Below are 20,025 nucleotides of genomic sequence, written 5' to 3'. Positions count from 1 at the left end.
TGTTCATATTTTGACTTCAACTTTGTTCTTTTCAAGATTCATTCACCTATATATGTGCATAAATCTCGAAAATGAGGCATTTTTTGAATAAGAAATTTTAAAACCAGTCACAAATTCACTACAAGAAATATAAGTTACGATAGCATAAAAAAACGTTATTGTTGAATTTCGATAGCATTTTTGAAAATAATGCTATTGAAAGTTAGATAGCGTTTTTTATTGCGTTGGAAAAATCGTTATCAAAACGTTTCAATAGCTATTTTAATAACATTGAAAAAACACTATCAAAATGTTTCAATAGCGTTTTTAATAACATTGGAAAAATGTTATAAAAGACTTTTTGAAGCATTTTTTATTGCGTTCAGAAAAACGTTATCAAAACCATTCAATAGCTATTTTAATAACATTGAAAAAAATTCTATAAACCATTTTTTTTTTACCGTTTTATGAATGTTGTCGTAGCAAGAAGTCCTTGACTTTTAATAGCGAGTTTTGTAAAGCTATTAATAACAATAAAAAAATTGATATATTATAGCTTTAATTCACTATTATGGAAACGTTTCATGATATTGAAAAAGTATCATAAAAAATGTTATAACAATAAAAAGACATTATAAAAGATTAGATATGTTATTAAAGGTTTCTTATTTTTATTAGCAATATTCATTGGAATGGAAAAAAGCTATAAATACCCCATTTTTACACACAAACTTTCTTATTGATTGACCCTATATAGCATTTTTTTTTTTTGTAATAATACAAACATAATTATAATTGATCTAATATCACCTATCCAATATTATTATTGTAAAATCAAATTATAATCAGATAGTTATTTATAGATCAAGTCGTAATTTGTCATACTAGGAAGGTATAATTCACATTCATCCAAATCTACAATCATAATTACAATTAAAATATTCAAACTTATAACATACAAAAAAAAAAAAAAAGCATTATATACATTCAAAAGTTTAAAATAATCTATCACTAAGTTCCAACAAAGTCCTCAACTACCAGAACAAGAAATTTCTCAATTCAAATAAAATGACTTCATATATATAATCTCAAAAGTTTGATAGGATAAGAAAAGATGTTTAAATTATAGCAATACCAAAATTATTCGACATGTATGTGTTGCTCCCATTGTTTTCTCCTCATATCAATCACCTAACAAAAAATAAAAAGCAATATCATTATCTAACTCTAATAAGCTAAAGAAGTAAATAAATACCTAATTTACAAAGCAAATAAAATTTCTTACATAGTTTGGCTTAATCCATTGGCCATGCTACAATAGTGCTCACAACATTGTCAATAACAATAATGTCAGAGGTAGGTCTCCACAAGAAGGAATTTGGTATTCTCGTTGTATCAACTCACACACAAACTACATTGGGGTCAAGAGGAACATGGTGAACTAGAATTGATGGATCCTACCTTCAACAATGGCTTCTCCTGAACCAATCCGGCCAATCTAGTAGCAAACGCTTATAGGGAGTTCTGGTAGTAACACTCTTTTTCAACAATAATATGGTTAAAAAAATATTAAACAATAATAATTTAAAATAATAAAGGAACAAAAAAGTTACAAACAAATTTACTGGTGAAAAATTTATGATTAGAGTAGGAGTAAGAATATCTTTCGATGATGCTACTCTTTTTCAAATTTTGTTCACTTTTTTTTTCCTATATAAACAACAATGTCAAAATGTACTATAAAACATAGTTTAAGAACTTTTTTAAGAGTGTTAGGACAAATTTATCTTGTGCTTTGGGTAAGGAAGCTACTATATTTTTCAGTTCATCTACATCTGACGTTAAGTTGTTACATTTTCTTTCAAGAGATGCAATGGTTTTATCTTTTTGAATTGATGTAGACACCTTCGATCGAGTCACACAAAATCCTAATCCTCTTACATAGCCTTGATCGGGATCGAAAACTCTACTAATTGCATCTTCAATTATACTACTCGAAGAAGACATTCTCACATGATTTTTGGTTAGGTTTTCTTGTTCAATACACTTCTAACCAAAAATCATAGTAAACTATTTAAAAGCCATGGTGGGGTGGGGGATGAGACAAAGTCACAACAAGTCATTTAGTTGAAGAAATATACTCAAATGACAATCATCCAACTACAAATCAATAATTAGTAAACAAAGTATTGGACAAAAAAAAAAAAAAAAGATCATTGGGGGTAGGGGTGAAAGACAGTAGAGAAAGTTACAACATTTAAAAACTACAAATAAATCTCACTACTCAAAGGGCAACAACCTAACAAGAGATCGAAACAAGTGGCATCTAAGCATAATTCATCAAACAAGTCAAGTTGAATAAATCAAAATACTTAACAGTAAACAAAGCATGGAAAATGAAAAAGATCATTGGGGAGGGGGTAGAAGGCATTATAGAAAGTCACAACACTTAAAAACTACTTCAACTAAATCTCACTAGTCAAAGAACAACCTAACAAGAGATCAAAACAAGTGGTGTCTAAGCATACTTCATCAAACCCGTCATTCAGTTAAAGAAATCAATACTCAAATGACAACTACTATAAAAATAAAATAAAAACATAAAATACAAAATACAAAAGATAAACCAACCAAAGTATCGGCCACTTGCGATTTGAAAGGTTTTTCATCTTTCTTCACATGTGCCTTTGTCCAAGCATCTAATCGAGTAATTGAAGTTAAAGAAGAAGAGTTTTTGTACATTGAAACACAATAGTTATTTACATATTAGCTATATGTGCTAAATATAATAATGTTATTAATTACATAAAATTATACCAAATCTTATGTTAGTCGAGCATAGTCTTTACGACTACATGTGTGAGGAAGTTGCTTTTTTTTCATTTCTTTAAAATTAGCTTGCTTTTTGCCTAAAAATCATATACTCAACCAGATATCAATAAAGATTTTAAAACTAAACTTGTTTCCATACCTTGAACCAAATAAATAAATGCCATCAACTTTCGTACTAAGAACATATCTTGGGTAAATGTGGGATATGCTCCCAATTTGGGTAAATGTAAAAATGAACTAGAGGATCTCTTCGTAGTCCGTTGGAGACAAAGAAAAAAAAAAAAGAGAGAGAGAGATTATGTTAGGATGTAATAGGGTGGTATGAGTATGATTATAGAACATTTTACTTTCCTCTTTTAAGGCAGTTAATGGAAGAATTGTGAGAAAGAGGGAACCAGAGAAGATTTGCAAAATTGGAGGATGAAGAAATTGAGACTATAACAATTTAAAGTAAACTTAAGTAACATCTAAAATGAAATATTACATGTTAACACCAAAAGTAAATGAAAACATGAAATGAATGAAATATTGTGCCTAATAACCAACATGAAATATGCTAAAGGAAGTATCTTTTTTACCGTGCCTAAAAACCAAAACATGAAATGAAACAACTTATGGGTAAAAATAAAATCATTTACGTATTCAACCATAGCATGATTGAGTACATACCTTATATAATGCCATAAGACTCCCTTGTGCCTGTTAAAACCTTGGGTCCAACTTAGCAAAAAAAAAAAAAAGAAAGTTTTTTGACTAAAAATTTCAGTGTTAAAGAAAACAAGATATTTGCCTTGTTATAATATATGTTATTAAAAAATGTTATTGAAAGGCTAATTTGTTGTAGTGTATTTCTCTACGAAAATCTAAAAACTACCCCGTCGAATCACAATCACATTCAAGAGACAAACCCCCTATTAACAGAAGCTTGAGAACTTTTTTTTCCTTTTGCATACACATTTTGCCACTACATAAACTCAATCAAAACAAGAACAAACACTTCTTTCAATCAAGTTCTTTCAAAGAAAAAGAAACAAAACCTTCCCACTTCAGCAAAGAGCCACAAAATCAAAAACTGCATCGGAAAAAAATAGAATTTCTCAAGTAATCTAACAAAAAAAGCAATAGAAGAAGGGACAAGAAGATATTTAAATCACTAGCATTTGCAGATTGAAAAATGAGCAACAACCAAGCAAAAACAAAGATCATAGTCGTAGAAAACCTCAAATTCTTAGGTTTAATTAACTAAAAAATTTAACAAGCTGACATACAAGAAGTACTAGTGGTCTAGAAGTAGAATAATACTCAAGTCGATTCCATTCTGTAGCATCGACCGAAACCTGAGTCAGAGGAAAGGGTATTTTTTGCTATGATAAGGAGAGAAAATACACCATCAGATGCAAACCAAAATAGAGGTTGAAGAAAAAGGAGATACTTGAACAGAAAAACAGCTTTAAATGCAGAAGGTTAATACACCTGAGGTCAACTTTTTCTACCAGTAACCTACAGGATTATCAAAAAAGGAGAGAAGTGGCTGAGAGAGAAACATTAGAGACATAGTAAATAGTTTTATTAAGTGTCCCATGTATTAAAAATAACAATGAGAGTCAGCACATAGTCCTATCATTTAACACCTAAAAAGTATAGAAATTATAAATCTAGCTAGATATATAACTTGGAGATTCACTCAACCAAAAAGGTCATCCTTTGGCATTTAAAACATCAGTAGCATGAACAACACAGTTGTTACAAATTCGAAGAAGAAAAAGTTGACCCACGCAAAAGTAGAAGTCTAGCAAATAATAAAAGGATTAGTAAAAATTTAAATAATTGAACTCCTGGTGATATTAATGAAAAATAGAGTCATCAAACATGGATCTGAAAACATCATGGAAAGATTCTTCTTTATCATATCCATTACTTTTGATATATGTGTTCCAAGGCTTTTGTGCACGCCACTGCACTTTAAGTTAAGTATATAAAAAAAACACACCAATATTCGCAGAGGTACATAGGCAATGAATCATATCTTACGTTATTTCCTATCTCCAAACCATCAACAAAACCTGTCAATATCAAAAAATTTAAATGATGTTCTCAATAAACATAAAGTCTCTATACTTCACCTAAAAACCATTTTAGCCCTTAAATTTCTACTCTATAGAGCTCTGGAAGTCCATGTGAAACGACAACGTTTTTGTGACAATCTCAAATATTTATATAGTAGGGATGCTTATAATATGCAAGAAAACAAACCAGTTACCAAATATGAGATCCACAAGGCAAAAGGCACGTATATCTCCATGTCCATTTTTTAGAAATAGTTCCATGTTGAAAGATTGAAATTTCTTAACCATTGTTTCACACCTCTTAGATTTGAACACAATAAATAACTGTGTACCTTTTGTGTAGTTGCATATAAGCAAAACTAGTAAAAGAATCCCATCTCCGATCACATTGTAGATTGTGGGTAGTTGAAATATTGAATTCATAGGGTACATGATAAAAACATAAGTGAAATAGGACTTTTGTTTGTTTAATGATACAGTAAAGAGGTGGTAATGAGTGAAAAGAATAAGAATAAGGCATTTGGTAAAAAGGGAACTTTGAAAATAGAGAAAAAGCATAACACTCAAGACCTAAAAATAAATCAATTTTTTTCGCCTTTTTTTTACTTCTATATTTTATAACATAATCCTAAACATGTATGGTTGTATGCTATCAAAAGATATATTTGTTGTACGGATTGGTACGTTATTTACTAAATCAATGATGAAAAATACAAATAATTGAATTTGTGACTAATTAAAAAATTGACATGTGTCCTAAATTAAAATTGAAGACATAAATGGGTCAATTCTAACGATGACACATGTTTTAATTATGACCGTTGGATCAAGTTAATTATTTTGGTTCAATTAAATATTATATGCTAAAGTTCAATTGAGTCAAAAAAAAAAAGTTTAATTTAGCACAAAGGCTAAATATGATCCAATTTTTATGTGGTGAAGCCAACGGGTCTGATCCATGGACCAACTAGGCTCAAGCCCATAAAGTCTGTCAAAATGCAAGCACAATGCCAACACAAGTTCAACTCCATGAATCAAATTTCTTCAGAAATCTCGCATGAACAATGAAATAGAAGATTTAAACGAAAAAATAAATCGTTCAAAAATAGAAGAAAGAAAATTTGGAAGAGGACCAAAAGAAATCTAAAAGAGAATATGAATATATTACAAAAAAGAAGAAGAAAGAGAAGTGACAAATCATTCAGATAAATCTGAAATTTAAAAAATATTTTATCAAGGAGTTTTTTATTTTTATCACACATATTATAAATATTTTTGTGTTTTTTTACATTTATGGAAATTAACCTAAAAGATTTACAGTAAATGATATTACTATTTTGACGTGCATGATCTTGAAAGTAAAGACAAATCACATTGCTACGAATTCATCCAATAAAAAGATTTTATTTTTCGATTATATGTTTTATTATAATTGAAATAATATTTGGTTGGATATTATTTATTATAATAACCTTTTATAATATTTTATTAAACAAAACAAATACTAATTAAAGTACTAAAATAGTGCTGAAAATAATATGGTGTGCAAATGTATACTATCAATGTCGAAAAAAAGAACTTTTATATTTGGATAGTCATTTAAATTTGGAGATCTTGATAGCCAAATTTAAATGATCTCGGTACAAAATCGTGTACCAAATATATTACACAGAAGCGGTTAATTAATCGCGTGTTGAGTGAGACATTTTTTATATTTTCATTATAAGTCTGTTAGCTTTTTTTTTTCGTTTTCAAAATTTTTGTAATGTAAATATTTGGTTACTTTTTTATATGGTTTAAAAAAGAAGTAAGGGAAATGATAATTTAATTCTAAACATTATTGTTATGATTATTATTAATATTAAAGGATGCATGATTGCTCCACTCCTCGCCCCCGATCTCTCTTTTTAGCTTTCAATGCATAATCCCAAGCAAGTGGAAGTGTTATTTATTTTCCTATTTTGTCTTTACTTATTTTATTAGTTCCTACACTTTTTTTTTCCTTAAAAATCACTTGCTCCTATATATTTAAACTCATTAAATATTCCATGGATTTTAAATATTACGATATCACCAAATAATTTGGTACTACAAGATTCTACATTAATGTAATATTATAAATACGTCTATTATTTTCCTTGTGATTAGATTCCCCACTCATTTTTGTTTGGTTAATAATTTCATGATCTTTAATGCTGGAGATCTTAATCTTTTTTGGCTTTCTTGCTGCCAGATTTCTTTCGAAGATTTTTGGCCTTGCTTCGTCTTATGTCTAATGATGATTATTCTAAGACTTTCATTTGTGTTCTTGCATTTAATTAACTGTCTTCTCCAGAATTGATGTTATAGCATCTCTACATCTATTGTCTTCAAACCTCGAGTACATATACGTGTCAATTGTGCTTATTAGCTCATGTTGACAAAAAGTAAAAGAGGAAAAAAAATTAAAACATTGAAAAATCCTCTTATTTCATAAAGGCTTTAGGCAAATTGGTTCTCTGTTGGAAAGAAGTACTACCAATTTGAAGAGTCAATCACTTATTCTCAATTTTATGCTAATCAACTACATCATATTTGTTCTGTTCTATTATGCTTTCAAATGTATCGAGTGTGTTTATTTGTTTTGACACCATGGTTATTTAGGATTTTGATCTCTCCAGATTGGGGGTTAAGGTTGCATCATTCAATGTTTGTAGAAGAAGAAAAGTTTAGATGAGTACTATGTATTTTTCAACAAAATACAAAGCATTAATTAAAACTTGGTGTATTTATAAACAATTGGTTTTTTGTTCTGATTTGCGGAGAACTATGAGATTAACACCACACAATGCCAACTAACTTACTCAATTTCCACATTGGATAAATTCATGAAATTTTTAATTTTGAAAAGTTTGTAACTCAAAATTCATTTAACTAAATAATTTCATTTGTTGATATAATTAATTTGAAAATATTAGATAATTAATCAAACAATTTAATTAACTAAATTGTATTATATTTTTAACTTTCAATTCAAATCAATCCAATTCTCCTCGTTCAAATATCTATTGGAATTTTTTATATATAAATCTTATTTAAATATAATTTTTCTCTTAATTTGTAATCATTAACTATATCAACATTTCTTCTCTTAATCATGTTTAATTCCATGACGAGCTAGTGAAGGGATCTAATGAACCTACAAACCATGAGCCTTAATGATATGAGGTTAACCAATTATACTCTTTAACTAGTTAACCAATATTCGTTAACTAATGAGACTATCTACTATAGCATGTAGTTGTACGCTCCTCTCGGTAGACATATTATTGTATCCACTTGATATAATAATGATTAGTAAGTTGACTCTCACAAATTGTTCATAAATTTAGTGAGGCACTGAAAATATGATTTTACCCTTGAAATTACATCTGGATCCTTAAGTTACACTTGATCCTCTAATAAGCAATTGGTTTATGGTCCAATCACTAAAGTGAATCTCTCTTGAGCCAATGAGAGAGTGGGATCTCATGTTCAAGTCCCAACGTCAGCACTTAGGGAACAACCTCTCTACTAACCCTCATAGTGGGTAGAAGTGAATTTCATCTTGCATCTTATATCTTTAGTTATTTATCCATTCTTACCCTAGCTTGAAATGGGAGATTTGTTGAGGCGATGATTTCAACTCCTCTCACTCATTCATGCAGATTAAAGGACAATCTCGAATAAACATGAATTCATAGTTAGGTGAGGATTAAGGTCGAGTTTTACCTAGGTCATCTTATTAAAGCAATCAGTCTTAAATAGTAAACTACGTTATAAAGTAAGAGTGACAAATTTCTTAGTTTGGTTTTATACAAACTCTTTGCACGTGGACACCCGAATTCACGTATCTCTATCTGAACAATTTAGGATCACTTCATTTAAAACACTTCACAGGACAATTCCTATAAAAACTATAAAATGGGTCAATCCAATAATAACCTCAGAATAAGGTATCCAACCTTATCCATATACTATAATCTATTTTGGCTATTTACACGAACTTGATCGATTTTTATATCTCCATGTTAAGTTCAAGCACTCATACTCATAGGTATGAATCTTAGTTTATTGGAGTAAGGGTTTTCAAACATGAAATAAACAATTTACATATTCAACAACAAATTTATTGAATGAATAACAATAAAAAGTACTTTATTGTAAATAGAAATAAGTTTTTCATTTACAAACCACAAGTTTTAGGACACAACGCCCAACACTAATATAACCCTATCATAACACACACTTCCTACATAACCTTTCCTCCAAACATATCTTATCATAACACTAGGTTTATCATAACTCTAACACTCCATAATTCAAACCTTCTCTCAAACGGCTTCTTATTAATTTGGAACTTTTCTTGTGGGGACCAGGTAGCCTCTTCTCCATCTAGCGTTTTTCCTTTATGTTTTTTTTGGCTTTTGTCATTACTCATTCTAGTATTTTTACAGGTGTTATGTTTGTGCTTTAGCCTTAAATTGTAAGGTCCTTTTCTCTTTTTTGCAATCACCATAAAAAAAATAAAAAAAAAGATATACTAGTTATTTTCAATTGGACCCAGACTTGATTGTCATTTGGTTCTTTTTCTAAATTTTCAATTTGATACTTGCTAATGCATCAATTGGACAAAGGCAGACACATAATTTTAACAATGAAAATGTGATCGATATTGTAAATAGAAAGTTGTTCTTAAGTAGATGTTTGTTACACATTTTGATACCCGAAAAAAAACTACAATAATTATATTGTAACACGTATGAAAGATTAGGATTATTTGCCAACATATACTTTAAATATGCATCTCCTACACACATTCATAATCAGTATCACTTAAGATTTGTAGAGGAGTCTATTCTAAGATCAAATCAATCACGATCAATTTGGACTATTCTAAACATGTTGTACTTCTTTCTTCAAGACCATGCCAAGATTTCTCTTTTAGCTACATGAACTAGATCAATATATTGAACCGTTTGTTTTGGATTAGTCTCATAGTTTAATTACGTCCATGACAACTATAGATGTTTGTGGATGGGAAGGGGCCCATTTTGATTTTCCATGTACATGAAATTTTTCATCTAAAATTATGTGGATCAAGGTGAAGAATTCTCATGAAAAATTTGTAGAAATAATAATTTGAGGTATTTATTTCCTCCGAGACTCCACCCACAGTAAAAAGAGAATTGAGGGAGTGAGTGGGAAAAAATCCCTTTTCATATTGATCTGATTGGTGGGATGGTCTCCATTTTCTTGAAGCAATGTGGAAAACAAACAATGAGAGTTAATTGGTAATTGATCAAACTATAACAATGAAATTCATTAGAGTAGGTGTGAGGTATAATTGTAATGAAAAGTATTTATTATTTGAGTGGTGGTGGTGGCATATGTGTACTATGAGACAAATTTTGACACACTATGTAACCACTTTCCCCCCACATGACAAATAGAGTTTTTAATTATCAAAGTAGGGAAATGGTGTCAAATTAAGAGACGTCCTACTAATGAACTTACTTCAACTTTCTTTTACACACTTATTTTATCTTTTTTATTACTCTATTTTATTTTTCTTTTAATTTATTAATTCTTTTATTTTTGTTTAATGTTTGCTTTTCTTTCTTAACCACTCAGAATCCTTGAATTTTAAAATCTAATACTTTTAAAATGTACACCAAATCAAGCTTTCAAAAATACTCCAAGGATCTTTAGTTTTGTATTAAAAAAAAAAAAACACTTTGATTTTTGCATATTCAAAAGCTATATATCTTCTCAACGCTTTTTTGTTTTTCCAAATAACATGGAATCTGCATAACCTAAAAAAATCATATTAGGTTTACTCAAGTTTAATTGATAAGATTTAAGGAAATAGAGAGAGTGATAAAAAAATAATGGAAACTAATTAAACCAAAATTATTTTGAAAAGTAAGTCTCATTTCATTACACTTTTTTTATCTGCATACCGTAATTCTAATGAACTATAGGAGATCACCTCAAAGTCACTAATGAATATGTACAGTTTGATTGAAGAACAGAGTATGCTCAATTTGATTATGTTTGAGAATTGCGTGGAAACTACTATCTCAACTGTTATACTGTTACTAATATTATTAATATAACAATATGAAAATTGTGAATCTGTCACATTTAATATTACATTTATATATATATTGTATAGGATCAAACAACAACATTAAATATAATAGATTCGTAATTCTAATTTAATATGATCAAAAGTAGTTTAATTATGCTTGAAATGCAAGCCCAATTATGATTGATTCATCAATAGAATCTCGTTACAATTATGCTAATTTTTATTACATATTGGAAAGAGTGGATGTTGTAATGTCATTTAAGATAGCCTAGTTTTACTAATTTTTTTTTGGAAAGTTTGATATGTTATTTCAGTATGTTATTTTAGTTTTTTTCGACTCCATTCATGAGCTTCATGTTGGTCAATCGTTAGGTAACTCTATGGTGCATGAGTTAGCTTCTCATGCTTGAAGATCTGGATTTTTTTAGATGAGGATCGAAGGTCAACCCCCATCAGTGGAGCCTATACACCTTTTATATTTGTATTCCATTTAGGCCATTTCTACCAAATGATTCCATTTAGACCATCTCTACCAAATGGTAATACGAAGTGGTGTAATTGTAATGAAATATCATTTATGGATCAATCCTATTAAGTTTGAATTGCAAATATAATTGCATTATTTTTGTTCTCGTTTACTTAGAATTATGAAGTTGTATGTTTACGGTTACTGTTACTGTTATCGGTATTATTATCGCTAGACATAATCTACCATATTTATGTTACTGTTACTTTTATCGTTGTTGTTACTACAAATGAAAGTTGTGATAAGAATAGGATTTTAATACTATTTTTAATGCTATGAAGAGAGTACAACATCCCAATATGTAGTATGGACACACTACTACAATACTACAAAACTGGTCTTACTTGACGCTTAAAAATGTGCTAAAGTACACATTAATTGAACAATTGAATCAACTAAATTTTTTCCATCAAAGAACTAATAATATTTTAACATATTGCATATATATAATCAATGAACCATATACATACATATAGTTAGCTTATACTTCTAACAATAGCTTAAACTTTCCATCTATGTGTAGCATAACTATAGGTGTATCAACTAAATTAATTCACCTAGCTATATCAAGTATATCAACAAAATATCACACCTATATCCAGTATCAACAAAACTTGTCTATCTAACCCAAAATATAATCATCATAAATCAAATGTGGTCACCCAAAAAATCAGCAAGCTTCATGTGCACTTCATCCAACTCAAATTAACTATATGGGCTCCTTGTATCAATCTGATATGAACCCAAAATATTAATGTTAATACTTTGATTACTTGAATTGTAGAAAATAATTCAAATAATCATTTAAACACAACATACTGAATTTGTGACTACTATGCTCCCATTAGTGATTATATCTCTCATGTATCTCATCACATAGTACCCACATTCAACTACTCCAACTTGCAAAGAATACTGTAAATACATAAATTACCAAAATATAAATTTAATGGTGCAATAGCTCATATACCGTATACTTTTAATTAATGAATAAATATGTTTACACTTTACCTTCATTGTTTTCCAATTGACTATTTTTCTGAGAGTGAAAGATAGTAATAGCCCTATTTGCAAGAAACAACTACACTTTATGATGTAATTCAAGTCTGGATTTAATTTCTCAAAAATGAATTTTCTCCCTCTAATGGCTAAGAGAATGAGTATTTATTAGTATTGATATAACTGTTTTTTATGAAATAGTTTTTAACAATTAACAGTTTAAACAATTAAACTGTTTTACTAACTATCTAGTTGTTAGTTAATAGTTTAAACAGTTAAACTGTTTTATTAACTATTCTATATTACATCATTCCACCCCCCTTAGATGGAACTCGACCCGAGTAACCTTAGTCTGCTAAGTTGAAACTGTCTGGAGCATAGTATTGCTTTAAGTCTGCCACGTTAAAGACTGGGTGAATATGCATGTTTGGTGGTAGTTCTATCTTGTAGGCATTTTCTCCAACTTTCTTTAGGATACAGAATGGACCAAGTTGTCTGTCTTTGAGTTTATTGTATGTGCCAATGGGAAATCGATTTTTTCGAAGGTGGATCATTACTAAGTCTCCTTAGGAAAAGCCAGCTTGTCTTCTTTTCTTATCAGATGTTTTCTTATAGGATTCTGTTATTTGCATTAAGTGATCATTTACTTCTTTATGCAGTCTTTCAATGTTCTCAATCATCTTTTCAGCTTCATCATTAATGTCTACGACTGTAGGGAGTGTGGCAAGGTCAAACGTTAATCGTGGTTGTTTAGTATATACAACTTCGAATGGGCATCTGTTAGTTGCTCTATTCTTCATATTGTTGAATGCAAACTCGGCCTGAGCAAGTGCCAAATCCCACTGCTTCGGTTTAGTCCCACTAAGACAACGTATTAGGTTGCCTAGTGTTCTATTAGTGACCTCGGTCTGTCCATCTGTTTGTGGGTGTGCTGTAGTACTGAATTTCAGAGTCGTATCAAGTTTCTTCCATAGGGTCCTCCAAAAGTGGCTTAAGAATTTCACATCCCGATCAGACACAATTGTTTTTGGTACTCCATGTAGGCATACTATTTCTCTGAAAAACAAATTGGCTATATAGATTGCATCATTTGTCTTTTTGCCTTTGAGTCTTTGGTAATCCTACCACGAAGTCTACTGATAAGTCTTCCCAAATAGAAATTGGGATGGGCAGTGGAGAGTATAACCCAGTATTAGTACTTGAGCCTTTAGCTCTTTGGCATATAGGACATCTTTTAATGAAATTGTTTGAATCTCTCCTGAGTTGTGGCCAATAATACCTCTTGGAAATTGTCTCGAATGTTTTGTCTTGCTCGAAATGTCCAGCCAGACCACCCGAGTGAGCTTCCTTTAATAGGGCTTCTCGTAATGAGGTGTGAGGTATGCATAGTTGTTCCCCTTTGAATAGAAAACCTTCCACAATATGGAAGTCTTCAGCTTTAATATAATTAGTGCATTTGTACCATACTTCTGAAAAGTCAGTATCTTCCTCGTATAGGTCGGGAAGATGTTTAAATGCCACGACTTCTGAGGAGAGAAGTGTGAGTAAGGAACTCTTTCTGCTGAGGGCATCTGCCACCTTATTTTCTTTGCCACTTTGGTGTTTGATCACAAAGTCAAACCTTTGTAGGAAAGAGATCCATCGTGCGTGCATTCGACTGATAGTTCTTTGGGACTGGAGGTATTTTAGTGAAAAATGGTCAGTTAACAGTATAAATTCTTTGCATAATAGGTAGCGCTCCCACTTTTTGAATGCCCGAACGAGAGCATATAATTTCTGCTCATATGTACTCCAAGACTGTCTAGATGAGCTTAGCTTTTCACTAGAATATTCGATGGGATGACTTCGTTGAGAGAGAACAGCCCCAATTCCTGTTCCGCACGCATCCACAGCCACTTCAAATGGTAAAGTGAAGTCTCGTAGTTGAAGTATGGGGTTGGAAGTCAACCTCCTTTTAATGTCGTCAAAGCTATCTTGCTGCTTTTGGGTCCACTTAAAGTTTCCTCCCTTTAGGCAGTCGGTGAGCGGTGCTACCAATGAGCTGAAGTTTCTTATAAATCTTCTGTAAAAGGAAGCCAAGCCAAGGAAGGCTTGTATCTCCTTAATAGAGGTTGGTGTGGGCCAAGTATGGATAGCCTCTACTTTCTTTGGTTCCATGCCTATGCTCCCTTGCTTGATTATAAAGCCAAGAAAGGCAATTTCCCTTCTAAAGAATGTGCACTTTTTGGAATTGATGTATAGTTCTGTCTCCGTTAGGACTTGGAATAGTTTTCTTAAGTGCAGTATGTGCTCATCATAGTTGGTGTTGTATACAAGTATGTCATCGAAATAGACAACTATAAACTTGTTAAGGAAAGGGAGAAGTACCTGGTTCATTAGTCTCATGAAGGTACTAGGGGTGTTTGATAGGCCAAAGGGCATGACCATCCATTCGAATAAGCCTTCATTGGTTTTGAAGGCTGTTTTCCACTCGTCCCCCGGTCTGATCCTTATTTGGTGATAGCCGCTCTTCAAGTCAATCTTTGAAAAGATGGTAGCCTTGCCTAGTTGATCCAGCAACTCTCCAATTCGAGGGATGGGGAATCGGTACCTTACAGTAATTCGGTTGATAGCCCTGCTGTCTACACACATTCTCCAGCTTCCATCCTTCTTTGGTGTAAGTAATGCAAGCACAGCACATGGGCTAAGGCTTGGCTTGATGTAGCCTTTTCTCAGCAGCTCTTCTATGTGATCGTGTAGGATTTTGTATTCTTCTGGACTCATTCTGTAGTGGGGTAAGTTGGGTAGTGATGCTCCTGGGATGAGGTCAATTTGGTGTTGAATGTCACGTGTGGGAGGCAATCCCTGTGGTTCTCTCTTTAGGTGAGGGAATTCTGTGAGTAACTCCTTCAGCTTTGGATCAGTGACCTCATCTTCCTCTCCCTTGGACTTGTCAGTAACTACAAGTCCCAATAGGTCTTGTTCCCTTTCTCTCAAAATTTTCTTCCCACTTACTGTGATAAAGAGCTGCCCCTTCTTTTTCTGCCTTATGCCTTATGTGTTTTTTCTTGTTAGTGGGAGGAGGACTCTTTCTTTCCCATCCATTGGAACTCGTAGGTGTTTTCTCTCCCCCTATGTAGGGTTCGAGTGTCATGTTGCAAAGGTCTGCCTAGTAGTAAGTGGCACACATCCATCTCAATCACGTCACACACAATCTGATCTTTGTAGCTGTTTCCAATGGAAAGTGGTAATACTGTACAAATCTCATTGATTGTGGCTTCCCCTCCCTTCTTCACCCATCCAATCTTGTAAGGATCGGGGTGGGGGTCTGTCTTCAAGTTAAGGACGGCCACGATTTTTTTTGCTACAAAGTTTTCACTGCTTCCACTATTAATTATGATATTGCATACCTTGCCATTGATAGTGCATCTTGTCTTGAATAGACTGTGTCGCTGGGGGGTTGTCTCTTCTTTAGGGACGATGAGGACCCTTTGGATAACACAGGAAACCCTGTCCCCATCATCTGCTTCAATCAGCTCTGTTTCTTCTTCTCCTTCTTTGTCTTCTTTACTCATATCACTGCCTTCATCTTCACCTAGTGCTATTGTTTTCCTTTGGGGGCAGTTGTTGGATAAGTGGCCAGGTTCACCACATTGAAAACACTTCCCTAAGGACGGGCGAGTGTAATTGTTTAGACTCTTTCCCCTGCCTGCTCCTTCTTTCTTTTTGCTTGCCTCTTGAGTATCGAACTCTTTACCCTTCTCAGCCACTGATGTTGCTGGCTGTTCCTCCGTCCTCCTGTTGTAAGGTTGCTTCTTGGTGGAGTTTGTCTCCCATGTAATCTTTCTGTTAGAGTTCTTCAATCGTGTTGTGATCATTTCCTCTACTGTCTCCGCAAGAGAAATAGCTTCCGACAAGAAGAGAAAGGGCTGTAACTTTACTTTTTCCTTGATATCGAATCGTAATCCGCCAATGAACCTTACAATCTGATGTTGTTCGTTCTCACTCAGATTGGTTCTTGCGCTCAATCTGTGGAATTCTTCAATATATTCTGCCACAGTTCGGCTCCCTTGGCGGCAATTCTGATATTGATTATACAATGTTTTTTCGTAGTTCGGTGTCAGAAAGCGTGCCTTCAAGAGCTTCTTCATCTTCTCCCACGATTGGATAGGTGGTTTGCCGAATTTCTGCCGATTTATTTCTAGTTGGTCCCACCAAGCCGAGGCTCCTCCCCTCAACTTTAGAGCCACCAAATGTACCTTTTTTCTCTCGAGTGTATCCATATAGTTGAAGAAGTTCTTTGTATTTTTAATCCAGTCCAAGAAAGATTCAATATCGCGCTTCCCGTTGTACGTTGGCAAGTCAATTTTCATTTTGTAGTCATGATAAGTTTCTCGTCGTACCTCCTGCCCTCTGTAACCTTGGGGCATTCGATATTCTTCGTGGTCATTCCAAATATTTCCTTGCTCGTCTCCACTTGATGATTCGTGGTCTTGCGCGTTTTGCCAATCGTCATAATCTTCTTGGTCATCGTCGTCAGCGTATCGTGGTGGGGCATCCATTTGTCTCCTCCTTTCATCGTTTCTTGGATTGGGCAAGTGTCTAAAATTCCTTCGTGCCCGTCGTCCTCCTCTGTTTCCTCCATGCCGATCATAGTCTTCTATCCTTACCGGTGCCAGCAGGCCGTCTATTCTTCGATTGAGGGAGTCCAAGTTATCCATTACTCTATTCATCTTGTCATGTAAATCTCCCAAGGAGTCTTCGACGGCCAGCAAGCAAACCGTGGATGTCCTTGGAGAGAGGGCGGCGATTTCCTCCACCTCTTCTTGCTCGCGGTTGTCCCCCGCGGCGGGGATTCTTCTCCGGGCAGCCATCCGTCCGAGAATCGGAGCTGCTCTGATACCACTTGATGAAATTCAAGTCTGGATTTAATTTCTCAAAAATGAATTCTCTACCTCTAATGGCTAAGAGAAGGAGTATTTATTAGTAGTTGATATAAATGTTTTTTATGAAACAGTTTTTAACAGTTAACAGTTTAAACAATCAAACTGTTTTACTAACTATCTAGCTGTTAGTTAACAGTTTAAACTGTTAAACTGTTTTATTAACTATTCTATATTACATCACTTTAGCCATGAAGTAAACTTTAAGACGATAAACATCATACATTAAAAAAACTTACTTACATGTCAGTTACGTTTCTAATATCTACTCTTCATGTTGTTTGAAGTGAGTCAATATAGTAAATTGTCTCATCGTATGCGTTAATAGCTAGAAGTGCACAATGACCACTACATAGAAAGAATCTAAGTAGATTGTCTTAACATAATCCAAAACAAGTTTCTCTGTGCTAAATCAAAAGTAAACTACAACAATTCAAAGTAACATATCACCTAAACTGAAATAGAACATAAAAGAATCGAAATCCCGTTTATAATTGTCCGTTTTTTCCTATCACCAACCCATTTTGGCTCCTTTCTTCCTATCTCTCTGTGATGTTTTGAAAGTAGACTACAACAATAAAAGTTGACCCCCCTCCCCCCATATTGCCTTAACATAATCTAAAATCCTAAAATTCAATTCAAAGTAACATATCACCTATAGCTTAATTATTTTATTTCTTAAAGAAACATAATATGAACAAACCTAAACGGTGAGCACATTAAAGTATGAGCTATGTGTTTCAATATCAACAAAAGAAGAAGCAATACAATTTAATAAATTGATTAGTATATTTTATTACTTACCCGGGATTAAAAGACTTTAGAATCAGTTGGTTTTGCTTTGAAATCATTAATCTACTGCATAGATTGCGAGCTCTAACTTCTTTGGTGTTGTAGCCAACAGATATAAGGGATGGGTCGACGAAGATGTAATTTGAAACATCTTGTGAATGCAAATACCTAAGAAAGATGGAAAAGTCAATAAATGAATACTAGTACATAAGTAGTTTTAATGCTAGTTCTGATTATTTTATACTTTATTTAATTAATTCTTTTACACTGCCTAGATGACAAGTAATTCATAGAACTAATGTCTTGAATCAATTTTCTATGTTCAACCCTGGATCATCAAGGTAAACCTACTATTTTGCTTGCACGAAAACTTGTACTAAATGAGGACTTAGCTATGACGTGATAAAGAGGTACATAGTGAGCATCTCGCATGCTATGATCATGACTCATGACTTACTGCATAAAATTAATCACACAATACATATATAGTAAGCATCTTACGTGCGATGAAAATGCTTCGTGACGTATAGACATAACAACTACCAATATATTAGAAGATTAACAAACGACTTTGATATATCAGATGGCTATCAAAGGGCTATACAAATTAAGACTAAGAAGAATGAATAAATTTGAAACGACCGTAGTTTCGTCTTTAACTTTTAGGCTCATGGATGATTTTGAGCTAGGCTTTTAAATTTGATACTTTTGCAATTTAGAAAAAGTAATTACACGGATTCTATTATCATAAATTCTTTTGCTAATTTTGCAGGCACCCCATTATTTCTACCCCACATTTTGAGAAATCAACAAATATTTGGACACTTAAACCCATTGAATGACCAAACCGATCGGTTTAGTTAGTTTAGGTTCCTTTGCTTCAACACTTGATAATACAAGTTGTTTGGTTCGGTTCGACTGTCAATTCGATTGGATCAAATGTTATTGCTTCAATAATAATTTGATATTATATACCATACGTTCAGTCTAGTTTAATTTAAAAACCAAATCAATCTTCAAAAGCATTATAATTTGGTATGAGAGATGAGAAAATATTAAAATTGCACATGAGTTAAACTTTCAAACATTTCTATCTAAATCAAGCTTGAGAGTGGGGGTAACTGTTGTGGATGAATTTTAGCCTACCCAAGATATCCAATGGAAGAGCCTAAAGGACCTTAGTGGTAGCTTGATGGACCCATAAGGTATGCCTAAATGAGCTTAGAGAGTGTCCGATAGACCTAAACTATACTCGGAAAAGGCACCCATTGGAAAGACCTTAGGCAGCTCAATGTGATCCATGGCTCAATATGACCCATTAGGAGGCTCAAGATAATACTAGTACAAAAGTGGTCTACGACGACAGTTATTTACTGTCGTGAACGGATTTCGCGACAGTTATTTTCAGTCATAGAAGCGGGAGTCATGGAAAGGCCTTCGACGACAGTTTTTGAAAACTGTCGCAATAGGTTATTTTATGACATGAAATAAATGTCGTTAATCAACATTCAACGACATTCAATAACTGTCATAATCTATTTTATGACATTCAATAACTATCATCATTTCTTTATTAACGACAGTTAAATAAATGTCACGAATTCTATTATTGTGACATGTATTAATTGTCATGAATATGTTTTTCGCGACAGTTTTTTTTGGTAAAAATGTCATTGTTTAGTTATTGACGACATTTTTTTCCAGTCAACGATTTTGCAATCGTGACAGTTTTTCGATAACATTAAATGTCATTGTTTTGTCATTGACGACATTTTTTTCCAGTCAAATATATTGCAA

The 20,025-nt window shown here is 32.7% G+C and overlaps 1 long non-coding RNA gene across 1 annotated transcript; it reads right to left on the bottom strand.

The window, feature by feature from the left end:
• Positions 1–861: 861 nt before the first annotated feature.
• LOC116402580 lies at positions 862–4,501 on the bottom strand. The gene is made up of 2 exons (XR_004215026.1): positions 1,265–4,501; positions 862–1,170 (listed from the first exon to the last, which is right to left on the bottom strand). It is a non-coding gene; the product is annotated as an uncharacterized LOC116402580 (long non-coding RNA).
• Positions 4,502–20,025: the final 15,524 nt, after the last annotated feature.

This window comes from Cucumis sativus, chromosome 3 (genome assembly GCF_000004075.3).
Source record: "Cucumis sativus cultivar 9930 chromosome 3, Cucumber_9930_V3, whole genome shotgun sequence".
Lineage (NCBI taxonomy): Eukaryota > Viridiplantae > Streptophyta > Magnoliopsida > Cucurbitales > Cucurbitaceae > Cucumis > Cucumis sativus.
The sequence above is the reverse complement of the archived record's forward strand: the minus strand, read 5'-3'. Positions and strand labels throughout refer to the sequence as shown.